This window comes from Hemiscyllium ocellatum, chromosome 18, assembly GCF_020745735.1.
Source record: "Hemiscyllium ocellatum isolate sHemOce1 chromosome 18, sHemOce1.pat.X.cur, whole genome shotgun sequence".
Taxonomy (NCBI): domain Eukaryota; kingdom Metazoa; phylum Chordata; class Chondrichthyes; order Orectolobiformes; family Hemiscylliidae; genus Hemiscyllium; species Hemiscyllium ocellatum.
The window spans coordinates 40345174-40368799 of NC_083418.1; the positions used below are offsets into that span (position 1 = coordinate 40345174).

The 23626-nt window shown below is 42.5% G+C and overlaps 1 protein-coding gene and 1 long non-coding RNA gene across 5 annotated transcripts in view; one reads left to right on the top strand and one right to left on the bottom strand.

Moving 5' to 3' along the window:
• Window positions 1–10967, bottom strand: part of LOC132824196 (uncharacterized) — a 51600-nt gene extending 40633 nt beyond the window's left edge. Inside the window, exon 1 of the long non-coding RNA XR_009645645.1 lies at window positions 10811–10967. This is a non-coding gene — a long non-coding RNA (uncharacterized LOC132824196). The remainder of the gene's footprint in view (window positions 1–10810) is intronic.
• LOC132824195 (hepatitis A virus cellular receptor 1-like) overlaps window positions 10670–23626 on the top strand; it is an 80599-nt gene continuing 67642 nt past the window's right edge. For all 4 annotated transcript variants that reach the window (XM_060838485.1, XM_060838484.1, XM_060838487.1 and 1 more), the window contains exon 1: window positions 10670–11052. The gene's annotated coding sequence lies outside the window, so the exon portion shown is untranslated. The remainder of the gene's footprint in view (window positions 11053–23626) is intronic.

A 23626-nucleotide genomic window follows, 5' to 3' on the forward strand; every position in this document is an offset into this window, starting at 1 on the left:
AGGCAACATCCTGGTAAATCTTCTCTGCACCCTCTCCAAAGCTTCCACATCTTTCCTAAAGTGAGGCGACCAGAACTGCACACAGTACTCCAAATGTGGCCTAACCAAAGTCCTGTACAGCTGCAACATCACTTCACGACTCTTGAATTCAATCCCTCTGCTAATGAACGCTAATACACCATAGGCCTTCTTACAAGCTCTATCCACCTGAGTGGCAACTTTCAAAGATCTATGTACATAGACCCCAAGATCCCTCTGTTCCTCCACCTGACTAAGAACTCTACCGTTAACCCTGTATTCCGCATTCTTATTTGTTCTTCCAAAATGGACAACCTCACACTTGACAGGGTTGAACTCCATCCGCCACTCCTCAGCCCAGCTCTGCATCATATCTAAGTCCCTTTGCAGCCGACAACAGCCCTCCTCACTGTCCACAACTCCACCAATCATCTGCAAATTTACTGACCCACCCTTCGACTCCCTCATCCAAGTCATCAATAAAAATTACAAACAGCAGAGGTCCCAGAACTGATCCCTGCGGAACTCCACTTGTAACTGGGCTCCAGGCTGAATATTTACCATCTACCACCACTCTCTGACTTTGACCGGTTAGCCAGTTTTCAATCCAATTGGCCAAGTTTCCCTCTATCCCATGCCTCCTGACTTTCCGCATAAGCCTACCATGGGGAACCTTGTCAAATGCCTTACTAAAATCCATGTACACTACATCCACTGCTCTACCCTCATCCACATGCTTGGTCACCTCCTCAAAGAATTCAATAAGACTTGTAAGGCAAAACCTACCCTTCACAAATCCGTGCTGGCTGTCCCTAATCAAGCAGTGTCTTTCCAAATACTCATAGATCCTATCCCTCAGTACCCTTTCCATTAATTTGCCTACCACAGAAGTAAGACTAACTGGCCTGTAATTCCCGGGGTTATCCCTATTCCCTTTTTTGAACAGGGGCACAACATTCGCTACTCTCCAGTCCCCTGGTACCACCCCCGTTGACAGTGAAGACGAAAAGATCATTGCCAACGGTACTGCAATTTCCTCTCTTGCTTCCCACATAATCCTAGGATATATCCCGTCAGGCCCGGGGGACTTGTCTATCCTCAAGTTGTTCAAAATGTCCAACACATCTTCCTTCCTAACAAATATCTCTTCTAGCTTACCAGTCCGTTTCACACTCTCCTCTTCAACAATACAGTCCCTCTCGTTCGTAAATACTGAAGAAAAGTACTCGTTCAAGACCTCTCCTATCTCTTCCGACTCAATACACAATCTCCCACTACTGTCCTTGATCGGACCTACCCTCGTTCTCGTCATTCTCATGTTTCTCACATACGCATAAAATGCCTTGGGGTTATCCTTGATCCTATCCGCCAAGGATTTTTCATGCCCTCTCTTAGCTCTCCTAATCCCTTTCTTCAGGTCCCTTCTGGCTATCCTGTATCCCTCCACTGCTCTGTCTGAACCCTGTTTCCTCAACCTTATGTAAGCCTCCTTCTTCCTCTTTACTAGACATTCAATCTCCCTCGTCAACCAAGGCTCCCTCACACGACCATTTCTTTCCTGCCTGATAGGTACATACATATGAAGGACGCATCGTATCTGCTCCTTGAAAAAGTTCCACATTTCCACCACATCCTTCCCTGACAGCCTATGCTTTCAACTTATGCTCCTCAAATCCTGTCTTACAGCATCGTAATTTCCCTTCCCCCAATTGTAAAATCTACCCTGTTGTGTGCACCTATCTCTCTCCATGACCAAGGTGAAAGTCACAGAATTGTGGTCACCATCACCAAAATGTTCACCCACTAACAAGCCCATCACTTGTCCCGGCTCATTACCGAGTACCAAATCCAATATGGCCTCCCCTCTGGTTGGACAATCTACATACTGAGTTAGAAAAGCTTCCTGGACACACTGCACAAACACCGCCCCATCCAATCTACTTGATCTAAAGAGCTTCCAATCAATATTTGGGAAGTTGAAGTCGCCCATGACTACGACCCTGTGGCTTCTGCACCTTTCCAAAATCTGTTTCCCAATCTGTTCCGAGATGTGGACATCTGTAACATTGTTTTTCCATTACTACTGATAACCTTACCCAGATATTTCCACACTTTCTGTCTTTCTCTTTTGTAATATATGGAGTATTGTGCACAGCTTTGAGTCCCGTATCTCAGGAAGGATGTACTGGCCCTGGAGCGTGTTCAAAGGAATTTCACAAAAATGGTTCCAGGAATGAAAAGCTTAACATATGACGAATATTTGAAGACTGTGGAGCTATGCTCGATGGAGTTTAGAAGGGTGAGGGGTGATCTAACTGAAACATACAGATTACTGAATGGCTTGGACAGAGTAGATGTTGAGTAGATGTTTCCATTGGTAGGAGAGACTAGGACCCGAGGGTACAGCCTTAGAGTGAAGGGAAGACCTTTTAGAACGGAGATAAGGATAAACCTCTCCACCCAGAGTGGTGAATCTATGGAATTCATTTCCACAGAAGACTGTGAAGGCCAAGTCATTGAGTATATTTAAACTGAGATAGATAAGTTCTTGAATATCAAGGGGATCAAGGGTTATGGGGAGAAAGTGGGAGAATGGGGTTGAGAAATTTATCAGCCATGATGGAGCAGATTCTATGGTCTGAATGGCTTATATTCTGTTCTTATGGTCTTACAATCCCTTGGATTGCCAAAATTATAGGGGAAATAAATTCAACTGGCATGAACATACAAAGAGATAAATGAGGTAGAACAGTCACCAGCAGAAGATAAGGTTAGACTGGTTTGAGGGGAAATCAGTGACCAAGACCACATATTTTTGCATGCAGATATTCGTGTCAATGAGTGTCTCATGAATTTAAAGTTAGACATGGAAATAAGTGTGAGAGAAAGTGTGGAATGCAGATGCTGGAGAGTCACACATTCCTGATGAAGGGCTTATGTCCAAAATGTTGACTTTCCTGCTCCTTGGATGCTGCCTGCCTTGCTTTTCCAGCACCACACTTTTCAACTATGGAAATAAATGTGCCTTGGTTTACAAAACACAATTCACAGGTGTCCAATGTTCAAATACATGGTACAGAGAGTATTGCACTTAATGTAGGCTACAGGCAATTCTTCAACATAGGGGACACCAAATACTAAAAAAGAAATTTCCCAACCAAGAATTTTAACTCTTGGGCATAAGAGTGTGTACTGACTTCAATCTTATTAAAAATGTGTAAGACGTTATTAAGCAAAAAAATCAAGAAAAAGCTGGTTTAAAGTTTTGTTGGTCTCCATAAGCACAAGGCAGAAACTAGAAAACAGAATCTTCTGTAGTCAGTTATGTTGGAATAAACAAACTGCTTTCTATCATAAATGATTTGGGAAATGGTCACAAAAATGATCCAGCTGAAATATTTTCCAATCCTATCAAATTGCTGTGAATTCAGATTCCATGTTGTGTCCAAGATCAAAATGCAGTGTTCGTGTTATGAAGATGTGTGCTGTATCTTTAAGAGAGAATGAATGCTGTTCTGAACTGAGAGGTTACAAGATGGCAGTCCCAGAGTGTACTGGAAAATTGAAAATATGTAACATTTGGTGATGAAATGGATAGCTGAGTTTCGGTTGCTGTTTTGACAACAATTCAAATTTAGTCAGTTTAAATTATGCCCCAGAAAACTAAAACCCAATTGAGTTTGAAGTTATTGTTTTGCCAACATCGAATCAATGAGATGATCTGATATTGAGGGGTTGAGGGGTATAAAATGCGGGCATTTCGAAAATTGGTCAGACAGTAACTGCTGTAGAGAGAGAAACTCTCAAAGAAAATAGAAAACACTGTCCATGAAAGGTACTTTTTAACATGAAACATACTTGCACTAAAATGAAAGACAAAAACCCAGGGAGACCCTCAACCAAAAGAAGAAAGACACAGAAGAAGACAGTGACAGTGTGGTTTTGAAATTAAGCTGATGTAATTTCAATAAGTGTCTTATTGGAACATCATATTGTTTTAGAGTTGGTGGCAGATAATAAGCAGTTAAACGAAGGGGGGGGGGGGAGGGCTTAGTGGCGTGAATAATTGTTATTTAATACTCACTTTTAGAGTTAAAAAATAAATTGATGTTATTTTCTTTAAATAATGGAATTTGGGTGCACTCTATTACTCATATTTTAACAGATTATGAGGCAAAGCGAGCTTTTCTGAGTGTTTTGTTTAATTAACAGCGGGGTTCACCTCCATGCTGTGACATAAAAAAAAGGTAACAACAACACTTCAAATGTTCAACAATAATAGTGCAAAGGAAAAAGACTTGGGAGATTATGCTGTATATGCACCTGAAAGGATCTGCAATATTTAGCATTCGATTTTTTGCAGTAAGCATCATGCACTATGACAATTTCATAGGAATGTAGTCAGAGTAAAGAAGAGCTGGGAGGAGACAAGTCTGAGGCTACAATGCTTCTAACAACTTCTGTAGCAATACAGATCATATTCATGTCATCTTTACATAGTTGCTGTACTGCAATAAAATTTCCTATTGTTTATTCATCAAGATTCTTCTAGTTGGGCCGACAAGGTAGCTATTCTCATCCACATAAACTTTAGGCTTGAAGGAACGCACAAATTAACAGATCTCTAAGTCAGAGAGCAACAGTATTGTGTTCTTAGCAATTAAATTCTTTTAACTCTGCCCTTTCATATTGCAAAGCAATAACCAGTCTCAAGCCACTTATTTTGGAGAAGGAATTTGAAAATATTAATGCTGCACGAGAAGCCAGCTTTCAAAATCATTGCAAAAGAAACAGGAGAACCTCTAAAAAAGAGACAAATAGAAGGCAGTTGCATGGATCTGGTTGTTAAGAGTAAAGCAAGGAAACGCAGAGATCCTTTCAGCATTGTATGGACTGCCAAAATACATCAGCAGTGCATACTTAGCTGGAATTATGTAAATATTTGCAGCTCTCTTAAAATTCTTGGGGATAATATTAAGGAAGAGACCAGATGTTTAGTGAGGTAATCAAGCTCATCATGTTCTACAATTATTAATGCATTTCCCCATCCATTCTGCACTGCCTTAGCAACAGTTCTTATTATATCCACTAGGGAGAAAGTGATTAGTGAATCATTGAGTCTGACTGAACATGTTGAAATGGGGGTGGAAGATTAAGAGAGTGCATTCCTCTGGAGTGTTTGGGGAAATTGCTACCTATAACTAAAAAGCTAGTGATCCATATGGCAGAAGCACATTTTTCAAAAGAATAATAATTAGATCACAAGGTATTATATGAAATTTGTTTCTGTATATTTTAAATTAGATTCCCTACAATGTGGAAACAGGCCTTTCAACCCCATCCCAACCCTCCGAAGAGTAACCCACCCAGTTCCATTTCCCTCTGACTAATGGCACATCTTTGGACTGTTGGAGAAAACCCACACAGACACGGTGAGTATGTGCAAACTCCACAAAGACAGTCACCCAAGGCTGGAATCGAACCTGGGTCCCTGGTGCTGTGAGACAGCATTGCTGCTCACTGACCCACTGTGCCACCCCTATATTTGGGAGGAAAGAGAAGTAGGAAGAATCCAATACCCATATTTAAAATATATTGTAGGATGTCTCTCATGAAATGTAGAACACTTAGAAAGTGTAACATCCTGGATGTCTCTGCAGTAACAAAACAGTAACATTAGCTTCAGCATCCTAGACAGTGCAGTAGCATTTAAAGAGAGTGAGATTGGACCATTTTATCAAACTGATGTCCAAGTTGGTAAATGTTCCCAAAGTTATTTAACAAGATTTCTGTTAAATCTGATCAAGGAAGCCAGTTTTATTCCTTCTTCATACCTCTCTTTATTTGAACCATGTCGCAAAAAATTCCAGTGCCTCTCATTTGTGTTCTGCTTATTTTTCTTGTTGTGCCTATAAGTGCTTTGAATTGTTTTATATCTAAAAGGCACAATAGAAAATAAGCTGTTGATCTATTCAATGTAAAATCACATCAGAAATGATTGTGTTGTTGTTGCTACAATATTTGAGTACAGCTGAAAAAATACTCACTTTGTCAAATTAAATTAGATTCCCTACAGTGTGGAAACAGGCCCTTCAGCCCAACAAGTCCACCAAGACCCATTTCCCTACATTGACCCCTGACTAACTCGCCTCACACTATGGGCAATTCACCCAACCTGCACATCTCTTGGAATGTGGGAAAAAACCCACACGGACACAAACTCCACACAGTCGCCCAAGCCCAGAATCAAACCCAGGTCGCTGATACTGTAAGGGAACAGTGCTAAACACTGAACCGCCGTGCCATCCTCATCATAATCTTCACATTTTGCAGTCATTTGAAGACAAAACAAGAAATAAGTTGTAAAAGAAGAGAATTGATATTTTTAATAAGATATTCAGACATGTTATGACACCTATCTTAGATAAGTGAGACTTGAACCCAGGTTCATTACCACTGAGCCTCAAGAGCACTTGAAACAGTCTTATTAAAGTATTTCCAAATCAATCTGTTCAGAAAGATGTTATTATAAATCTCTGCAATACGTGAGGTTTCAATCCAGACCATCTGGCCCAGAAGTAAGGACATTACCACTGCACTACAAGAGCTTTCAAGACAGCCTTTTTACATTTTTCTTTTTTATTTACTTCCAGAAGTGCTTTTATACAAATCTCAATGGCAACCTTTTTTATACTGAGAGAGATTGAGTCTGATTGGTGGAGGCATTGACACCAATAATGCTACAGTTAGAAGATTATTGACACTTAGAGTCATAGAGATGTACAGCAAGGAAACAGACCCTTCGGTCCATTCCGTCCATGCCGACCAGATATCCCAACCCAATCTAGTCCCACCTGCCAGCACCTGGCCCATATCCCTCCAAACTCTTCCTATTCATATATTCATCCAAATGCCTTTTAAATGTTGCAATTGTACCAGCCTCCGCCACTTCCTCTGGCAGCTTATTCCATACACTTACCACCCTGTGTGTGAAAAAATTGCCCCTTAGATCTCTTGTATATTTTTCCCCTCTCACCCTAAACCTATGCCCTCTAATTCTGGACTCCCCCACCCCAAGGAAAAGACTTTGCCTATTTACCCTATCCATACCCTTCATAATTTTGTAAACCTCTATAAGGCCCTCACTCTCCGACACTCCAGGGAAAATAGCCCTAGTCTGTTCAGCCTTTCCCTGAAGCTCAAATCCTCTAGGAGAAAGTGAGGACTGCAGATGCTGGAGATCAGAGCTGAAAATGTGTTGCTGTAAAAGTGCAGCAGGTCAGGCAGTATCCAAGGAGCAGGAGAATCGACATTTTGGGCATGACCCTCAATTCCTGAAGAATTTCCAGCAACACATTTTCAGCTCAAATCCTCCAACCCTGGCAACATCCTTGTAAATCTTTTCTGAACCCTTTCAAGTTTCACAACATCTTTCCGATAGGAAGGAGACCAGAATTGCATGCAATATTCCAACAGTGGCCTAACCAATGTCCTGTACAGCCACAACATGACCTCCCAACTCCTGTACTCAATACTCTGACCAATAAAGGAAAGCATACCAAACGCCTTCTTCACTATCCTATCTACCTGCGACTCCACTTTCAAGGAGCTATGAACCTGCACTCCAAGGTCTCTTTGTTCAGCAACACTCCCTAGAACCTTACCATTAAGTGTAGAAGTCCTGCTAAGAATTGCTTTCCCAAAATGCAGCACCTCACATTTATCTAAATTAAACGCCATCTGCCACTTCTCAGCCCACTGGCCCGTCTGGTCAAGATCCTGTTGTAATCTGAGGTAACCCTCTTTGCTGTCAACTACACCTCCAATTTTGGTGTCATCTGCAAACTTACTAACTGTACCTCTTATGCTCACATCCAAATTATTTATGTAAATGTCAAAATGTAGAGGACCCAGCACCGATCCTTGTGCACTCCACCAGTCACAGGCTTCCAGTCTGAAAAACAACCCTCCACCACCATTCTCTGTCTTCTACCTTTGAACCAGTTCTGTATCCAAATGGCTAGTTCTCCCTGTATTCCATGAGATCTAACCTTGCTAATCAGTCTCCCATGGGGAACCTTGTTGAACGCCTTACTGAAGTCCATGTAGATCACACCTACCGCTCTGCCCTCATCAATGTTCTTTGTTTCTTCTTCAAAAAACTCAATCAAGTTTGTGTGACATGATTTGCCACGCACAAAGCCATGTTGACTATCCCTAATCAGTCCTTTGCTTTCCAAATACATGTACATCTGTCCCTCAGGATTCCCTCTAACAAGTTGCCCACCACTGAGATCGGGCTCACTGGTCTATAATTCCCTGGCTTGTCCTTACCACCCTTCTTAAACAGTGGCACCACGTTTGCCAACCTCCAATCTTCCGGCACCTCATCTGTGACTATCGATGATACAAATAGTGGTTTGAATGTTGTGTTCAAAGCACTATATAACAAACGGCACTTGAAGGAAGCACCAAGAGTGTTGAGGGCAGAGGTTTTGCCCTGGGTGGGGAACTTCAACATTTCTGTCTCCAAAGTGTGTGTGAGATAGTACCGCTGCTGAACAAGTTCTAAAGGACCTGGGTCCACTGCTTTTCATCATTTATATAAGTGATTTGGATGTGAACATAGGAAGTATCATTAATAAGTTTGCAGATGACCCCAAAATTGCTGGTATAGAAGAGAGCAAGGAAGGTTACCTTCGAGTATAACGGGATCTTCATCAGATAGGCTAATGACCTGAGAAGTGGCAGATGGAGTTTAATTTAGATAAATGTGAGGTGCTGCATTTTGGAAAGGCAAATCAGAGCAGGACTTATACACTTAATGGGAAGATCCTGGGGAGTGTTGCTGAACAAAGAGTGCGGGTTCATAGTTCCTTGAAAGTGAAATTGCAGGTAGACAGGATAGTAAAGAAGGCTTTTGGTATGCTTGCCTTTATTGGTCAATGCATTGAGTATTGCAGTTGGGAGATCATGCTGTATATGTCATTAGTTAAACCGCTTTTAGAATTGTCTGGTCTGATGTAACTCAATAGTTCTGTTCTCGTGCGATCTCGCATTATAAGATAATCACACAATGGTTGCGCCATTTAAACTAATGGGGCCAAAATCACAATATAGCCAATACAAATAAGGAAAGTATGAGTTCTACAAATAACAGTCACATTCAATCACATTAAAACCAATTTGCACTGAAGAAACATGCGTTATAGTAGAACCAACTGTACTGCATGCAATTCTGGTCTCCCTACTATAGGAAGGATGTTGCGAAACTTAAAAGGGTTCAGGAAAGGTTTACATGGGTGTTCGAGAGTTTGAGTTGTAGGGAGAGGCTGAATAGGCTGCGCCTATTTTCCGTAGCGCATTGGAGACTGAGGTGTGTCCTTACAGAGGTTTATGAAATCATGAGGGGCAAGGATAGGGTAAATAGAAAAAGTCCTTTCACTAGTGTGGGGAGTCCAGAACTAAAGGGCATAGGTTTAGGATGAAGGGAAAGATTTAAAAGGGACCTCGGGAACAACCTTTCTATGCAGAGGGTGGTGCATGTAAGCAATGAGCTGCCAGAGGAAGTAGTGGAGTTGGGTACAATTTCAACATGAAAAAGGCATCTGGATATGTAAACGAATAGGAAGGGTTTAGAGGGTTATGGGCCAAATGCTGGCAAATGGGACTAGATTAATTTTGGATATCTGTCGGCATGGGCGAGTTGGACTGAGGGGTCCGTTTCTGTGCTGTACATCTCTATTAACAAATGAAGAGTTTTCTTTATGTCAAATATGTAGTAAGAAGCTCAAGCCCCTTCCCACTGGTTAAATGTCAGAGGTAGAAAGAGGGCATTAATTGGCCACTTCAATGCCTTGGGGAGGGGGAGGGGGAGGGGGAGGGGGAGGGGGAGGGGGGGGGTTGTTAAACAGAAGGCAGTCTGGCATTTTTCAGTGGCATGAAGACAATGGGGATTTAACTTGGCTCCTTCCCACATCATTTCACTGGATCACCTCTGTTTTCTAGGCCTGCAGTCCCCAAAGGAACAGGGAAATTCTTCAGGGTTTGACTTGTCAAATCAATGATCTTTCATGTTACAAATTGAGAGCACAACTCATTACAAAAAGGCAGCATAAAATTTCAAAAATGGGCATCACTGCTAGAGGAGTTAGGTAGAAGCAGATACCTTAGCAAAATTTAAGATGCAATTCAACAGACACATAAACTAGCAGGGAGCCCATACATGCAGACTACAGGCAGGCAGTTCAGAATACTATCATGGTCGGCATAGACATGGTGGGCCGAAGGGCCTGTCCTGCGCTGTACTGTTCAATGTTCTTCTCTGTTTATCCTTCAAATTTATCATCCAGACACGGGCCTTTTTGTTATTTAACAATATACACTATGAATTTCACGTTCAATTTTAAATGAATTAATGTTAAAAGCTACAGTTCGTTGCTGGTTTATTTTCCTGAATGTAACACAGATATTTACCAGGCACCTATAATTAATGCTTTAATAGCTATTTAAGACTGCTCCAGATCATTCTTCCTCACAAGCAGTCACAAGTTCCTCCCCTGAATCTTTCTTAAGAGACAGGTCGAAACCATGGGGCTGTCTGTCATTGAGAAGGAAACAGACGCTTCAGTCCTGCTGCAATTATTACTCAGCTACGTGATGGCCATGCATCCCTAATACACAGGTTTGGGGGAAAAAAATCAAGAGTTGGGCTTGAAGACTCGTCTAACCCACATCAAATCAAACAGACGGAGCCACCTCGTTCCTCAATGCTTTGTTCCAGTTTGGTTACCTCAGTTCCGCTGGCGCTTGCGGACAAGCCGAGTGCAGGCATGCGATGACGTTGCGAGCTCCCCGAAGCTGGAGTGCAGAGAGCTTCCTCCAGACGCTCAGAGCAGCTCCCCCTCCATCTGGAAGCAAAGCGATCAACTGCGGATCGGGCTTTCACTTCAACACCGTAGGGGGAGGGGAGGGTCACTGCTAACCACAGTGCGACTTTGCTCAAGTTGGAGACTCTAATTCACAGCAGCAATGGTAAGTCACAGAGAGAGAGAAAAAAAGTTTAAGATTTGAAAGTTTTGCCTGGCCTAGTTCAAGAAGTTAATTGACAGAATCTAGGCTGACCTGAAACGTGCAGGGCAATTTCTTCACATACAATATGCTTTTAGTTGCCTATGAATTGCCTTAATATTTCGAAGCTTTGATCTGATTTAGTAACTTCGTGTGTGTGTGTGATCAGATTACTGATCATGGGTGTTCGACAATTTGCAGTGTGATGGAAACCCTTTCCTCCCTCTTTCTAAATAAATGTATGAGCCGATTCTGTTTGAATACTTGTATAGAAGCGGGGGGTTGTGAGATGAAGAAGTTGAATGGCATGTATTCACGGTGCCCTGACAAACACACAAGCCTAAATCATTCCAGCATTTATTGCCCGTTCCTCCTTTGCTAAAGCGGTGGTGAGCCACCTTCTTGAATTGTTGTAATACTCCGGTGTGGCTACCCTCAATGTTGTCCAGGATTTTAACCCAGTGGCAGTGAGGGAATGGCAATTTATTTCTGAGAAAGGATGGGGCCTGACCTGGAGGGGAACTTGAAGTGGTGGTGTTCCTATGTGTCTGCTGCTCTTTGTACATAGCAGAAGTTACTTGGAAGGCGTTTTCTAAGGAGCCTTGGCATGTTGTTGCAGTGCATCTCATAGATGTCACTTTGGTAGTGATGATGTAAATGCTTAAGGTGCTGGTTGAGGTGCTAATCGAGTGAGCTGTTCTGTCCTGGATTGAGTTGGCATACTGTCATGGGATCATACAGCACAGAAACAGGACGGTTAGCCCAATTTTCCCGTGCCGACCAGTTTTCTGAATGAAACTTGTCCCATTTGCCTGTATTTGGCCCATATCCCTCAACATATTTTATTCATGTACCTGTCCAAATGTATTTTAAATGTTGTAATTGTGCCTGCCTCCATGACTTCCTTTGGCAGCTTGTTCCACATACACACCACCCTCTGTGTGAAGAAAGTTGCTGCTCAGGTTACTTTTAAATCTGCTACTTCTCACCTTAAATCTATGCCCCCTAATTTTGGACTCCTTTTCCCTGAGGAAAACTCCTTGGCTATTCACCTTATCTATGCCCCAAATGTTTTATAAACCTCTTTAAGGCCACCCCTAAGCCTCCTATGCTCCAGGAAAAAAAGTCCCAGTCTCTCCAGCCACTCCTTCTTACTCAAACCTTCTTGTCTCTTTTAGTGTTTTTGAACCTATTTTCATTCAGGCAACTGGAGAATATTTCATCACCCTCCTGATTGTTGGTGGTGAGCAGGCATTGAGGAGGTGAGTTACCACAAATTTCCCAGCCTCTCATCTGCTCAATAGCCACAGTATTTATGTGGTTAGTCAATAAAGATTATGGTCAATTGCAAGCACCAAATTGATGGCTGGAGACTCAGCAATGATAAAACCATTGAATGTCAAGAGAAAATGGTCTTGTTGGAGACGGTCATTTTCTTGCAATAAATGCTACCTGTCACTTAATCAGCCCAAAGCTGAATATTTTCCAGGTCTTGCTAGAAGATGATAAGAACTGCTTTGAAATAACTCCACAGAAGCTGGTATCCCATCACCAAGTCACCCTTTATTTACACATGCATAGCACTTGACACTGGTCTGGCTTCCTCAGAGCCAGCTCTGAGTGAACAGAACCTCATACACTTCTGTTTCTTTTCTTTTGTTTTTACTTTTTTCAAAAATCAAGTGTGTAAATCTTTAAATTATTCCACCACCGGGAAGTAAGGAAACACCCGAGTGACCAGTGACAAGCAGTGCCTTTCTCAGAGGGCAATGCTGCGTGATCAAACAGCGAAGGGGAGGGCAGGGATTAAATCAAAGTAGAGTTGGACGGGGAAATAGTACAGTCCACTTCCTGCAGTGCCCATCTTTTCCTGAAAATCCCGACATGGCGTGGACATGGTGTGCTTCTTCCCCTGGCATAACCGAGCTCTGATATAACCGCGGAAGAGGGACAGGCAATTGGCCCTAACAACCCCCTCCACAGCCCGCTGCCTGGCCCTGTTTATGGCTAGTTTGGCCAGGCCCAGGAACAGATCTATGAGAAGGTCCTCTGACCTACCCTCCCCGCTCCACACTGGATGCCCAAAGATCAGGAGCGTGGGACAGAAGTGCAACCAAAAACAGAGAAGAAGGTATTTGAGAAAATCAGAAAGGGAGCACAAGTGCCCACACCAAATATAAACATGGTCCACAGACTTCACAGCACCACAGAACAAGCATTTGGGCTGGGAGTCCGTGAACCACTGCAATCTGTGGTCGCAGGGGTCTGCTATGTGTAGCACCCCCACCCCAAATATCTGAGAGAGAGGGAGAGGACGCGTACGTAGAGAGCTCTCCACTGGGGATCCCCACTATGGCAAATGGGTACACCAAGGCACTACTCCTGTTTTTTTTTTACTTTTTTTATTATTTCCTCCATACTACCGCCTAACTGCAGTAGTGCTTATTTTTTTCCCCAGCACCCGTGTGTGTGTTGGTGTGAGACATTCAATTCCCACCACCAGGAAGAAAGGAAACACCTGAGTGGCCAGTGACAAGCAATGCCCTTCTCATCAAATGGCAATGCTGTGTGATCAAACAGTGAAGGGGAGGGCAGGGATTAAATCAAAATAGTTAGACAGGGAAATAGTACAGTCCACTCCCTGCAGTGCTGAACTCTCCCTGAACAGTAGAAGCAGGCCTGGGTGTGGATGGGGCTTTAGCAGCAGTGGTCAGAGCAGGCTCCAGGTGTAGGTAGGCAAAAGTGAGGACTGCAGATGCTGGAGATCAGAGACCAGATTAGAGTGGTGCTGGAAAAGCACAGCAGGTCAGGCAGCATCCGAGGAGCTGGAAAATCGACATTTCGGGCAAAAGCCCTTCATCAGGAATGAAGGCAAGCAACCTCTGGGGTGGAGAGATAAATGGGAGGGGGGTGGGGCTGGGGAGAAGGTAGCTAAGAGTAGTTTCAGGGCAGAGGAGATAGCCTGGGTGTTACAGTGAGAGAGAGATACTCTGTGAGGTTCTTGTAGAGAGAGAAGGAGAACTTCTTCAAGGTAGGTGTAGTAGACCAAGGCAGTAGCAGCAGTGCAGGCAAGGTCCAGGCTCCAGTAGCGGGAGCAGGCCCAAGCTGTAGCAGCACCAGTGATAGTATAAGCTGCCTGTGCAGCTGAACACAGCTTCAAATAAGCAAAAAAGAAAAGAAAAGCCAGAAAACAAACAAGCAAACAATCTCAGTAAACAATAAAGAAAAAACAAAGAACTTCAGAATAAACTTCTCCTTAACACGAGGACACAGAATCAGTCTCCTCTCTTCTTTTAACACAGGGAGAAGAGCAGAGTTCTTCTCTCCTCGACACTGATCCAGCTCCCTCAGTGCCAGCTGTCAGAGTGAACAGAACCCCTGACCCTCCTATTTCTTTTCTTTTTTCCCCCTTTTTTTTGCCCCTTACCTCCTAACTGCGGTAGTGCTTATTTTTCCCCAGCATCCATGTTGTGTGTGCAGGTGTGAGACACAGTGAAAGATACAAGGTGTACAAATCTTTATTCACTTTGCAGCACCAGGAAGAAAAGAAACACCCAAGTGGCCAGTGACAAGCAGTGCCCTTCACATCAAAGGGCAGTGCTGTGTGATCAAACAGTGAAGGGGAGGGCAGGGATTAAATCAAAATAGAGTTGGATGGGGAAATAGTACAGTCCACTCCCTGAGGTGCCCACCTTTCCCTGAAAATCTCCTGTTTTTGTTTTACCCCCACACTACCGCCCAACTGTGTTAATACCCCTTTCTTTCCATTACACAGTGAAAGATACAAGGTGCATGAATCTTTATTCAAATTTCCACCCCCAGGAAGAAAAGAAACACCCGAGTGGCCAGTGACAAGCAGTGCCCTTAATAACCTGTTTATCTATTTATTTTTATTTTTATTTTAACCCCCACACTACCGCCTAACTGTGGTAGTGCTTATTTTTCCCCAGCACCCATGTTGTGTGTGCAGGTGTGAGACACGGTGAAAGACACAAGGTGCACGAATCTTTATTCACTTTGCAGCACCAGGAAGAAAAGAAACACCTGAGTGCCCAGTGACAAGCAGTGCCCTTCACATCAAAGGGCAATGATGTGTGATCAAACAGTGAAGGGGAGGGCAGGGATTAAATCAAAATAGAGTTGGATGGGGAAATAGCACAGTCCACTCCTTGAGGCGCCCACCTTTCCCTGAAAATCTCCTGTTTTTCTATTCACACACACTGAAAATGTGTTGCTGGTCAAAGCACAGCAGGTTAGGCAGCATCTCAGGAATAGAGAATTCGACGTTTCGAGCATAAGCCCTTGGCTTATGCTCGAAACGTCGAATTCTCTATTCCTGAGATGCTGCCTAACCTGCTGTGCTTTGACCAGCAACACATTTTCAGCTGTGATCTCCAGCATCTGCAGACCTCATTTTTTACTATTCACACACACTGACCCAGCTCCCTCAGGGCCAGCTCTCAGAGTGAATGGGGTCTCTGACACTCATGTTTTTCTTTCTCTTTTTTAACCTGCACACTACCGCCTAACTGCAGTAGTGCTTATTTTCCCCAGCACCCATGTTCAGGGAAAGGTGGGCACTTCAGGGAGTGGACGGGGAAATGGTACAGTCCACTCCCTGAAGTGCCCACCTTTCCCTGAAAATCTCCTGTTTTTTTTATAACTGCTCAGAGACCAGTATTCCCATCTCCAAGTCACCCTTTATTTACATATGGGGAGTATTTGACACTGATCCAGCTCCCTCAGAGCAAACACAATGTCTGACACTCCTATTTTTTTTATTGTTAACCCCCACACTACCGCCTAACCGCCGTAGTGCTTATCTTTTCCCCAGCACCCATGTTGTGTGTGTAGGTGTAAGACACAGTGAAAGACACAAGGTACATGAATCTTTATTCAAATTTCCACCACCAGGAAGAAAGGAAACACCCGAGTGGCCAGTGACAAGCAGTGCATTTCACATTAAAGGGCAATGCTGTGTAATCAAACAGTGAAGGGGAGGGCAGGGATTAAATCAAAATTGAGTTGGAGGGGGAAATAATGCACTCCACTCTCTGCGGCGCCCACCTTGCCCTGAACAACTCCAGGGTGTTGGTGAATCTCCTTTTTTTTTGTCTTTCCTGTTTTTTGGTGAATCTCCTGGGGTTTTTTTTGCCCTTGACACTCCTATTTATTTATTTAGTTTTTCTTATGTTTTTTTTAAATGCTCTGTTTAGTTTTTCTTTTTTTCTTTTTTTTCCAGCACAGTGTGTGTGTGTGCAGGTGTGAGACGCAGTGAGAGACACAAAGTGCACAAATCTTTATTCAGTTTCCACCACTAGGCAGATAGGAAAACACCGAGTGGCCAGTGACAAGCAGTGCCCTTCACATCAAAGGGCAATGCTGTGTGATCAAGCAATGAAGGGGAGGACAGGGACTAAATCAAAATAGAGTTGGAGGGGGAAATAATGCACTCTACTCCCTGTGGCACCCACCTCTCCCAGAACAACTCCAGGGTGTTGGTGAATCTCCTGGTTTTTTTTTGTCTTTCCTGTTTTTTGGTGAATCTCCTGTTTTATTTTTTCTTTTATCTTTTTTTTCTTTAAGATGGGAAAACACCCAAGTGGTCCGGTGACAAGCAGTGCCCTTCACATCAAAGCCAATCCTGTTTTTTTTTTCTTTTTCTTGTTTTTTTTTCTTTCTTTTTAAATTAACCCCCACACTACCGCCTAACTGTGGTAGTGCTTATTTTTTCCCCAGCACCCATGGTGTGTGTATGCAGGTATGAGACACAGTGAGAGACACAAAGTGCACGAATCGTTATTCAATTTCCACCACTAGGCAGATAGGAAAACACCCGGGTGGCCAGTGACAAGCACTGCCCTTCACAAAAGGGCAATTCTGTGTGATCAAACAGTGAAGGGGAGGGCAGGGATTAAATCAAAATAGAGTTGGAGGGGGAAATAATGCACTCCACTCCCTGCAGCACCCACCTCTCCCTGAACAACTCCAGGGTGTTGGTGAATCTCCTGTTTTTTTTTGTCTTTCCTGTTTTTTGGTGAATCTCCTGTTTTTATCTGTCAGCCAGGGCTCGCTGATTGGACCAGATTAACAACTCCAATCAGGAAACTTGTATTCTATGAGGTCTACCTGGCTGACCTCATTACAATCACTACAACTTCATTTTCTGAACAACTGTAAATATGATTGAAAACTTTGAAGTAAGCTGATGTCCTGACTTTGACACCATGGTGGGGGGGAAGGTCATTAATGAAACAAGTGAAAATGGTTGACCTAGAAACTTCTGAAGTGACATCCTATTGCTACAAGATTGGATCTCTGTAACCATAGCCATTTTCTTTTGTGCTAAGTATAACATCAAATAGTGGAGAATTTCACGCAATTCACAACTTGATATTTATGGTTAATCTACTCTACTGACTAAGATTACAGAACTGCTGTAGGGTCATCTGGGACAAAGTTGGAACTTGCCATTGGGGGGAAAAAAATGCTTCATGACAAATAACGTCTTAGATGAAATGTTTTGTGTGAGAGATTAAAAATTACATTACCTGTTTTGAGATATATTCAGTGATTCTATTTAAATCAGCACCTCATCTCTATAGTTAACTGTAATGGTTGACAGTTTCCCTTCTTATAAAGTATATGTAACTAATGTTATGAACACTGATCAAAAGTTCATAATTATACAGTATATTGATTTTGAGCCTCCTTGTGAAATACACAACTCTCCCTAGATAGCAAGAGAAAGTGAGGACTGCAGATGGTGGAGAATGTCGTTTGTTCAGGATTGTCTCCTCATTCTAACAGTTATTGATTTATCTTGAAACATCACTTCATCATGATGATTATCCTCTTGCACAAATGTAAAGGATATTCATATGTGAACTCGGTGTTGAGAGTATTATAGCTGCATTTTATTCTGATTTCCATTTTTTTTACTTTCCAGCATCACTCACTGAATAATGGTAACACCTTTGGGTTTGTTTTTCTCTCTTTAACTGATAGCTGAAGCCAACTGAAACACACCTACAACAAACAGGCTACTGACTTGAGTTTGTACGTGGGTAGTTCATGATCTATGTGGCTCAGTACCATAATGTGTTGTACATTTTGTATGACAGCCTTCAGAATCTAATTATCATAGGACCTCTACAGAGGGAAGCTGTTTGGCCCATCAAGTCTACACTAACACTCCAAAGAGCATCCCACCCAGACTCAGTCCCAGTTCCCTACTGTATCCCATAATCCTGCATTTCCTATGGCTAATCCACCTAGCCTGCACATCTTTGAACTATGGAAGCAAACAGGAGCATCTGGAGACAGCACACAGACATAGGGAGGAAATGCAAAATGCACACAGACAGTTACCTGAGGCTAGAATCGAACTGGGTCCCTGGTATTGTGAGGCAGCTGTGCTGCCCATGGCATGCAGTCATGAGTTTTTGATGTTAACAGACATATTCTGCTTTTAAAGGTGTAGCAACTTCACTGACGATATTATAAAAATAATTGTAAATCTGGTTAAACTTGTCATGTTGGATTCCAGTTTCTTTTTGTAAATTAATGTTGCTGCTGCATAAATTTCTGTGGTCATGTTCAGGCAGCCACGTTAATGCCAGTAATTGACTCTCAAATGGGGGAGTCCAGAACTAGAGGGCATAGGTTTAGGGTGAGAGGGAAAAGATATAAAAGAGACCTAAGGGGCAACTTTTTCACGCAGAGGGTGGTATGTGTATGGAATGAGCTGCCAGAGGAAGTGGTGGAGGCTGGTACAATTGCAACATTTAAAAGGCATTTGGATGGGTATATGAATAGGAACGGTTTAGAGGGATATGGGCTGGGTGCTGGCAGGTGGGACGAGATTGGGTTGGGATATCTGGTCGGCATGGACAGGTTGGACTGAAGGGTCTGTTTCCATGCTGTACATCTCTATGCCTCTATAAATGCATACTAATTAGTGTTTGGAATCAGTTTAGAGATTGGCATTGACCGAATTTACTCCTTGCAGAATTTGAGATAATTTTTGTAGGGAATGAATAAACATGTATGATTTGCATATTAATGTGATCAGTGTTAGTCAGAATTGTAGGCTAAAAATAACCATTTTTGAAGTGATTTATGCTTGTGATATGTACTTCTACAGAATTGTTGGCAGTCTGGTCGGTGCTGTTCAGAAAAGTCTTGATAGTTTTCAGATACTCATGCCTTCTGGTTGAGTCATCTGTTATGGTTAGTTGTGTTTCAGACTTGTTAGAATAGATACAACAACACAGCTAAACATTTAACAAATAATAATAGTTCAACAATATTACCTTTTTTTAAAATTTGGTTGATTTTTGCTGTAGAAGAGCTTATGTTACCACTGGAGTTTACATTTCATTGTGAACACAAAACTACTTATTTCAATAAGATGGGTGAAAACAAGGACTGCAGATTTTGGAAACCAAAGTCTAGATTAGAGTGGTGCTGGAAAAGCATAGCAGGTCAAGCAGCATCCGAGGAGCAGGAAAATCGACATTTCGGGCAAAAGCTTTTCATCAGGATTTCAATAAGATGTCCCATCCCAAATCTGATGATGGATTTGTCTCAACATAATGTACTGGGTCCCCGTTGTCCACCATGTTCGTAATATCTTCATAGAATTCCAAAAGATTAGTTAAGCACGACCTGTCCTTCATGAACCAATACTGCATCAGTGCAATGGGACAATTTCTATCCAGTCACTTTGCTGTTCCTTCCTTGAAAACAGACTCCAGCATCTTCCCCATGACAGAGGTTAAGCCAACAGGTCTATAATTCTCCAACTTCTATCTACCACACTTTTTAAATAGTGCTGTTACATTTGTTGTTTTCCAATCTGCTGGAACTGCCCCAGAGTCCAGCAAAGTTTGGAAAATTACCGCAAGTGCACTTGTTATTTCTCCCACCGTCTCTTTTAGCACCCTACGATGCATTCCATCAGGGCCAGGAGACTTGTCTACTCTTAGCTGCATTAGCTTGCCCAACACTGCCTCTTCTATGATTGTTTCCAGGTCCCCACCTACCTTCGTCTCCTTGTCAGTTACTGGCATGTCATTCGTGTCCTCCACTGTGAAGACTGATATAAAATACCTGTTTAATGCCTCGGCCATTTCATCATATCCCAATGCCCCTTCTCGTCCCTCTAAAGGACTAGTGTTTACTTTTACCACTCTTTTTCATTTTATTTATTCATAGAAACTTTTGCTATCTGTCTTTTTTTCTTATGTTCTATCTTACTTTTCTTTATAGTTCTTTTTGTGACTTTCTGTTGACCTTTAAAGCTTTCCCATTCTTCTAGTTTCCTGCTGATCATGGCCATTTTGCATGTCTTCTCTTTCAATTTGATAGCCTCCCTTATTTCCTTAGAGACCCATGGCAGATTACCCCTTTTCTTACAGTCCTTCCTTTTCACTGGAATATACATTTGCTGAGCACTTTCAAAAATTGTTTTGAAAGTCCTCCATGGGTGGTCCACTGTCCCACTATAATGTCTTAGTTTCCGTATACTGTAGCCAACTCCTCCCTCATCCTATTGCAGTCCGTCTTGTTTAAGCGCAGGAACCTGGTATTGGATTTTATCTTCACACTTTCTCTCTGTATTTTATTCTAAATTCAACTATACTGTGATCGCTCCTTCCAAGAAGATCCCTAACTATGAGGTCATTAATTATTCCTGTCTCATTACACTGGACCAGATATAGGATAGCTTGCTTCCTCATGGGATCTATTACATACTGTTCAAGTAAACAATCACGGATCCACTCAATGGACTCCTTCTCAACTCTACCCTGACCGAGTTGGTTTGACCAATCAACATGTGGATTAAAATCCCCATGATAATTGTCATACATTTTTACAGGCATTAGTTATTTCTTTGTTTATTCCTCCTGCCCCCGCCATGTGATATTATTTGGTGGTCTATAGACTATCCCTATCAGTGACCTTTTCTTCTTGGACTTAACTAATAAATTGCTAACACTCAGTTTTACTTCTTGTGGGAAGTCTTGGCTCCCTATTCCATTATAGCCTTGGTCCCAACATTGACAAGAAGCTGAATTCCAAAGCTGAGGTGAGAGTGACTTCACCTAACATCACACTAGTATTTGACCAAGTATAACATTAATCAGCCCAGCAATGTTGAGATCAGTAGACAGCAGGACAAATTCCACCCTAGTTGGGATTAATGTGTAGCACAAAAAAACATGTTTGTCATTGTTGGAGACATATGTTGGACACATTTAATAGTGCCCTGCTTTAGGGCAGTTTCCTCGAACCAATCATCTTAATCAGCTTTAACAATGTTATGTCCTCCATCATAAAGTCACAAGTGGGGATTTTTGCTGATGATTGCATAGTGCTCAATTTCATTACAACTCCTCATAACGATGCAATCCATATCTGCTTATGGAAAGACCTGGACAGGTTCAAGCCCAAGTTAAAATGTAGCACATAACAACTGTGCCACACAAAAGAGTACTAACCTCCCTTTACATTCAAGGGATGCATTATATTGATGAATTTCCCACCATCAGAGTCCTGAGAGTGGCTTGATCAGAAATGTAACCTGATAAATACAGGGTCTATAGGAGGAGGTTAGAGCTGTGTTTTCTAGGTGAGTAATTCACCTCTAGACTAGAATCCCTACAGTGTGGAAACAGGCCCTACAGTGTGGGGACAGGCCCTTCGGCCCAACAAATTCACACCAACCTTTTGAAGAGTAATCCACCCAGACCCATTCCCCTACCCTACCCTACTAAACTATCTATACAGTGACTAATGTACCTAGCGTATGCATCCCTGAACGCTAGGGGCAATTTAGCATGGCTAATTCACCTAACTTGCACATCTATGGATTGTGGGAGACCATCAGAGCACCAGGAGGAAACCCACACAGACACGGGGAGAATGTGCAAACTCCACACAGACAGTCGCCTGAGGCTGGAATCGAACCCTGGTCCCAGGCACTGTGAGGCAGCAGTGCTAACCATTGAGCCACCAAGCCATTCTGTTATGCACCAGGCCAGACACCCTCAAAACACTTCAGGAAGGTAGCCCAGATCCTAACTTTTCTAGTTGAGAAGGTGTAAAGTGGATATTCCAGAAGAGATGCAGCTGGTCAAAACCCCTCTGTTTCAAAGAAAACAGAATTTATTTAGAGAGTACCGAATGAAACACAAAGAAGAGAGAACAGAATACAGAATAACTTAACCTATCCAAAAACCCAATACATAATTCCAACTTAATGATGCAGTTCCAAATTCCTGCAACAATCCCCATAAATACCCTTTGGCAAAAAAGGTAAAATCAAATACAGGGTCTTACAGGAGTGAGATAGAGAGAGAGAGAGATTCAGCATGGAACACCTTCTTCCATTTAGCTGTTTCTTGGACCAGCAGCTGCAAAACAACTGGCTGCTAAAACCAACCAAACCAGAGTAAAGCTGAGCTAGGAGAACTGGCCACTGCCCTCTCATTGTACAAGTGGTTTCTTAACTTGTAAGCCTTTTTCTCTGAGGCAGTATCTGCTAGCTACATTCAAACTGGCTCTCACACTCCTCCAAACCAGACAGAATGGAACTTCTGTGTTTATGACTCTAACAGGGAAAAAAACTTGTTACAGTAGCATCATCCTCACACCTTTCACCCTCAGCCAAGCATCTTAACAGCACATTTTCAGCCATCAGAATTCTTTCCCTTCCATGATCACTTGAGTTTTTTTTGTGGAAGGCATTAATTTACTTTCACTGACTTAACGGAAGCCTGTCTGTGGCCTGTGGTTATTTGCTGTTCAAATACTCACCTATCAAGACAATTCCTGCAAACCCAAAGGTCTGTTGTGCTACTGTTCAAATCCTGTGCTTTAACAGGATCACTGATGTGTGATAAATATTACAAAAGAAAGCACTTTTCACAGACATCATGCTTATTCCCTGTTTGCAATTCTCAACTTGGACTTGGTTGAAATGAAGGATGTATGCCTGTCTTTTGGGGGACCAGAGGAAATGACCACCCCTTCAACATCTTATATTGACACACAATATCTCATATATACATTGGATTTAGCATGTAGGAGAAGTCCTATCTTTTAAGTTATGATTTCATACATGGCACAAGCCAGGACTGTGATAGAATAGATCTTGAATGAGTGCAGTTCCAATAATGTTCAAGAAGCTCATCAACATCCAAGACAAAGGGGCCATTTAACTGGCACCCCATCCACCACTTTACGCATTCATGACTTCAGCACTGGTGCATTATGACTATCGTATGTGCCATCAACAAGATACACTCCAGCAGCTCATTAAAGCTTCTTTGGCTACAGTTGTGAAACTTGTGACGGCCACTACCATCAAAGATAAAAGGCTGTGAGCGTTTCAGACCACTTCCACCTGTAAGATCCACAATCCTGAGTTGGAAATAAATTAACCTTCTTTCACATCAGTGTGCAAAAGGTTTGGAATCCCCATCCTAACAACACAGTGGTGTACCTTAGTCAACATTTTGCAGGACTGTCT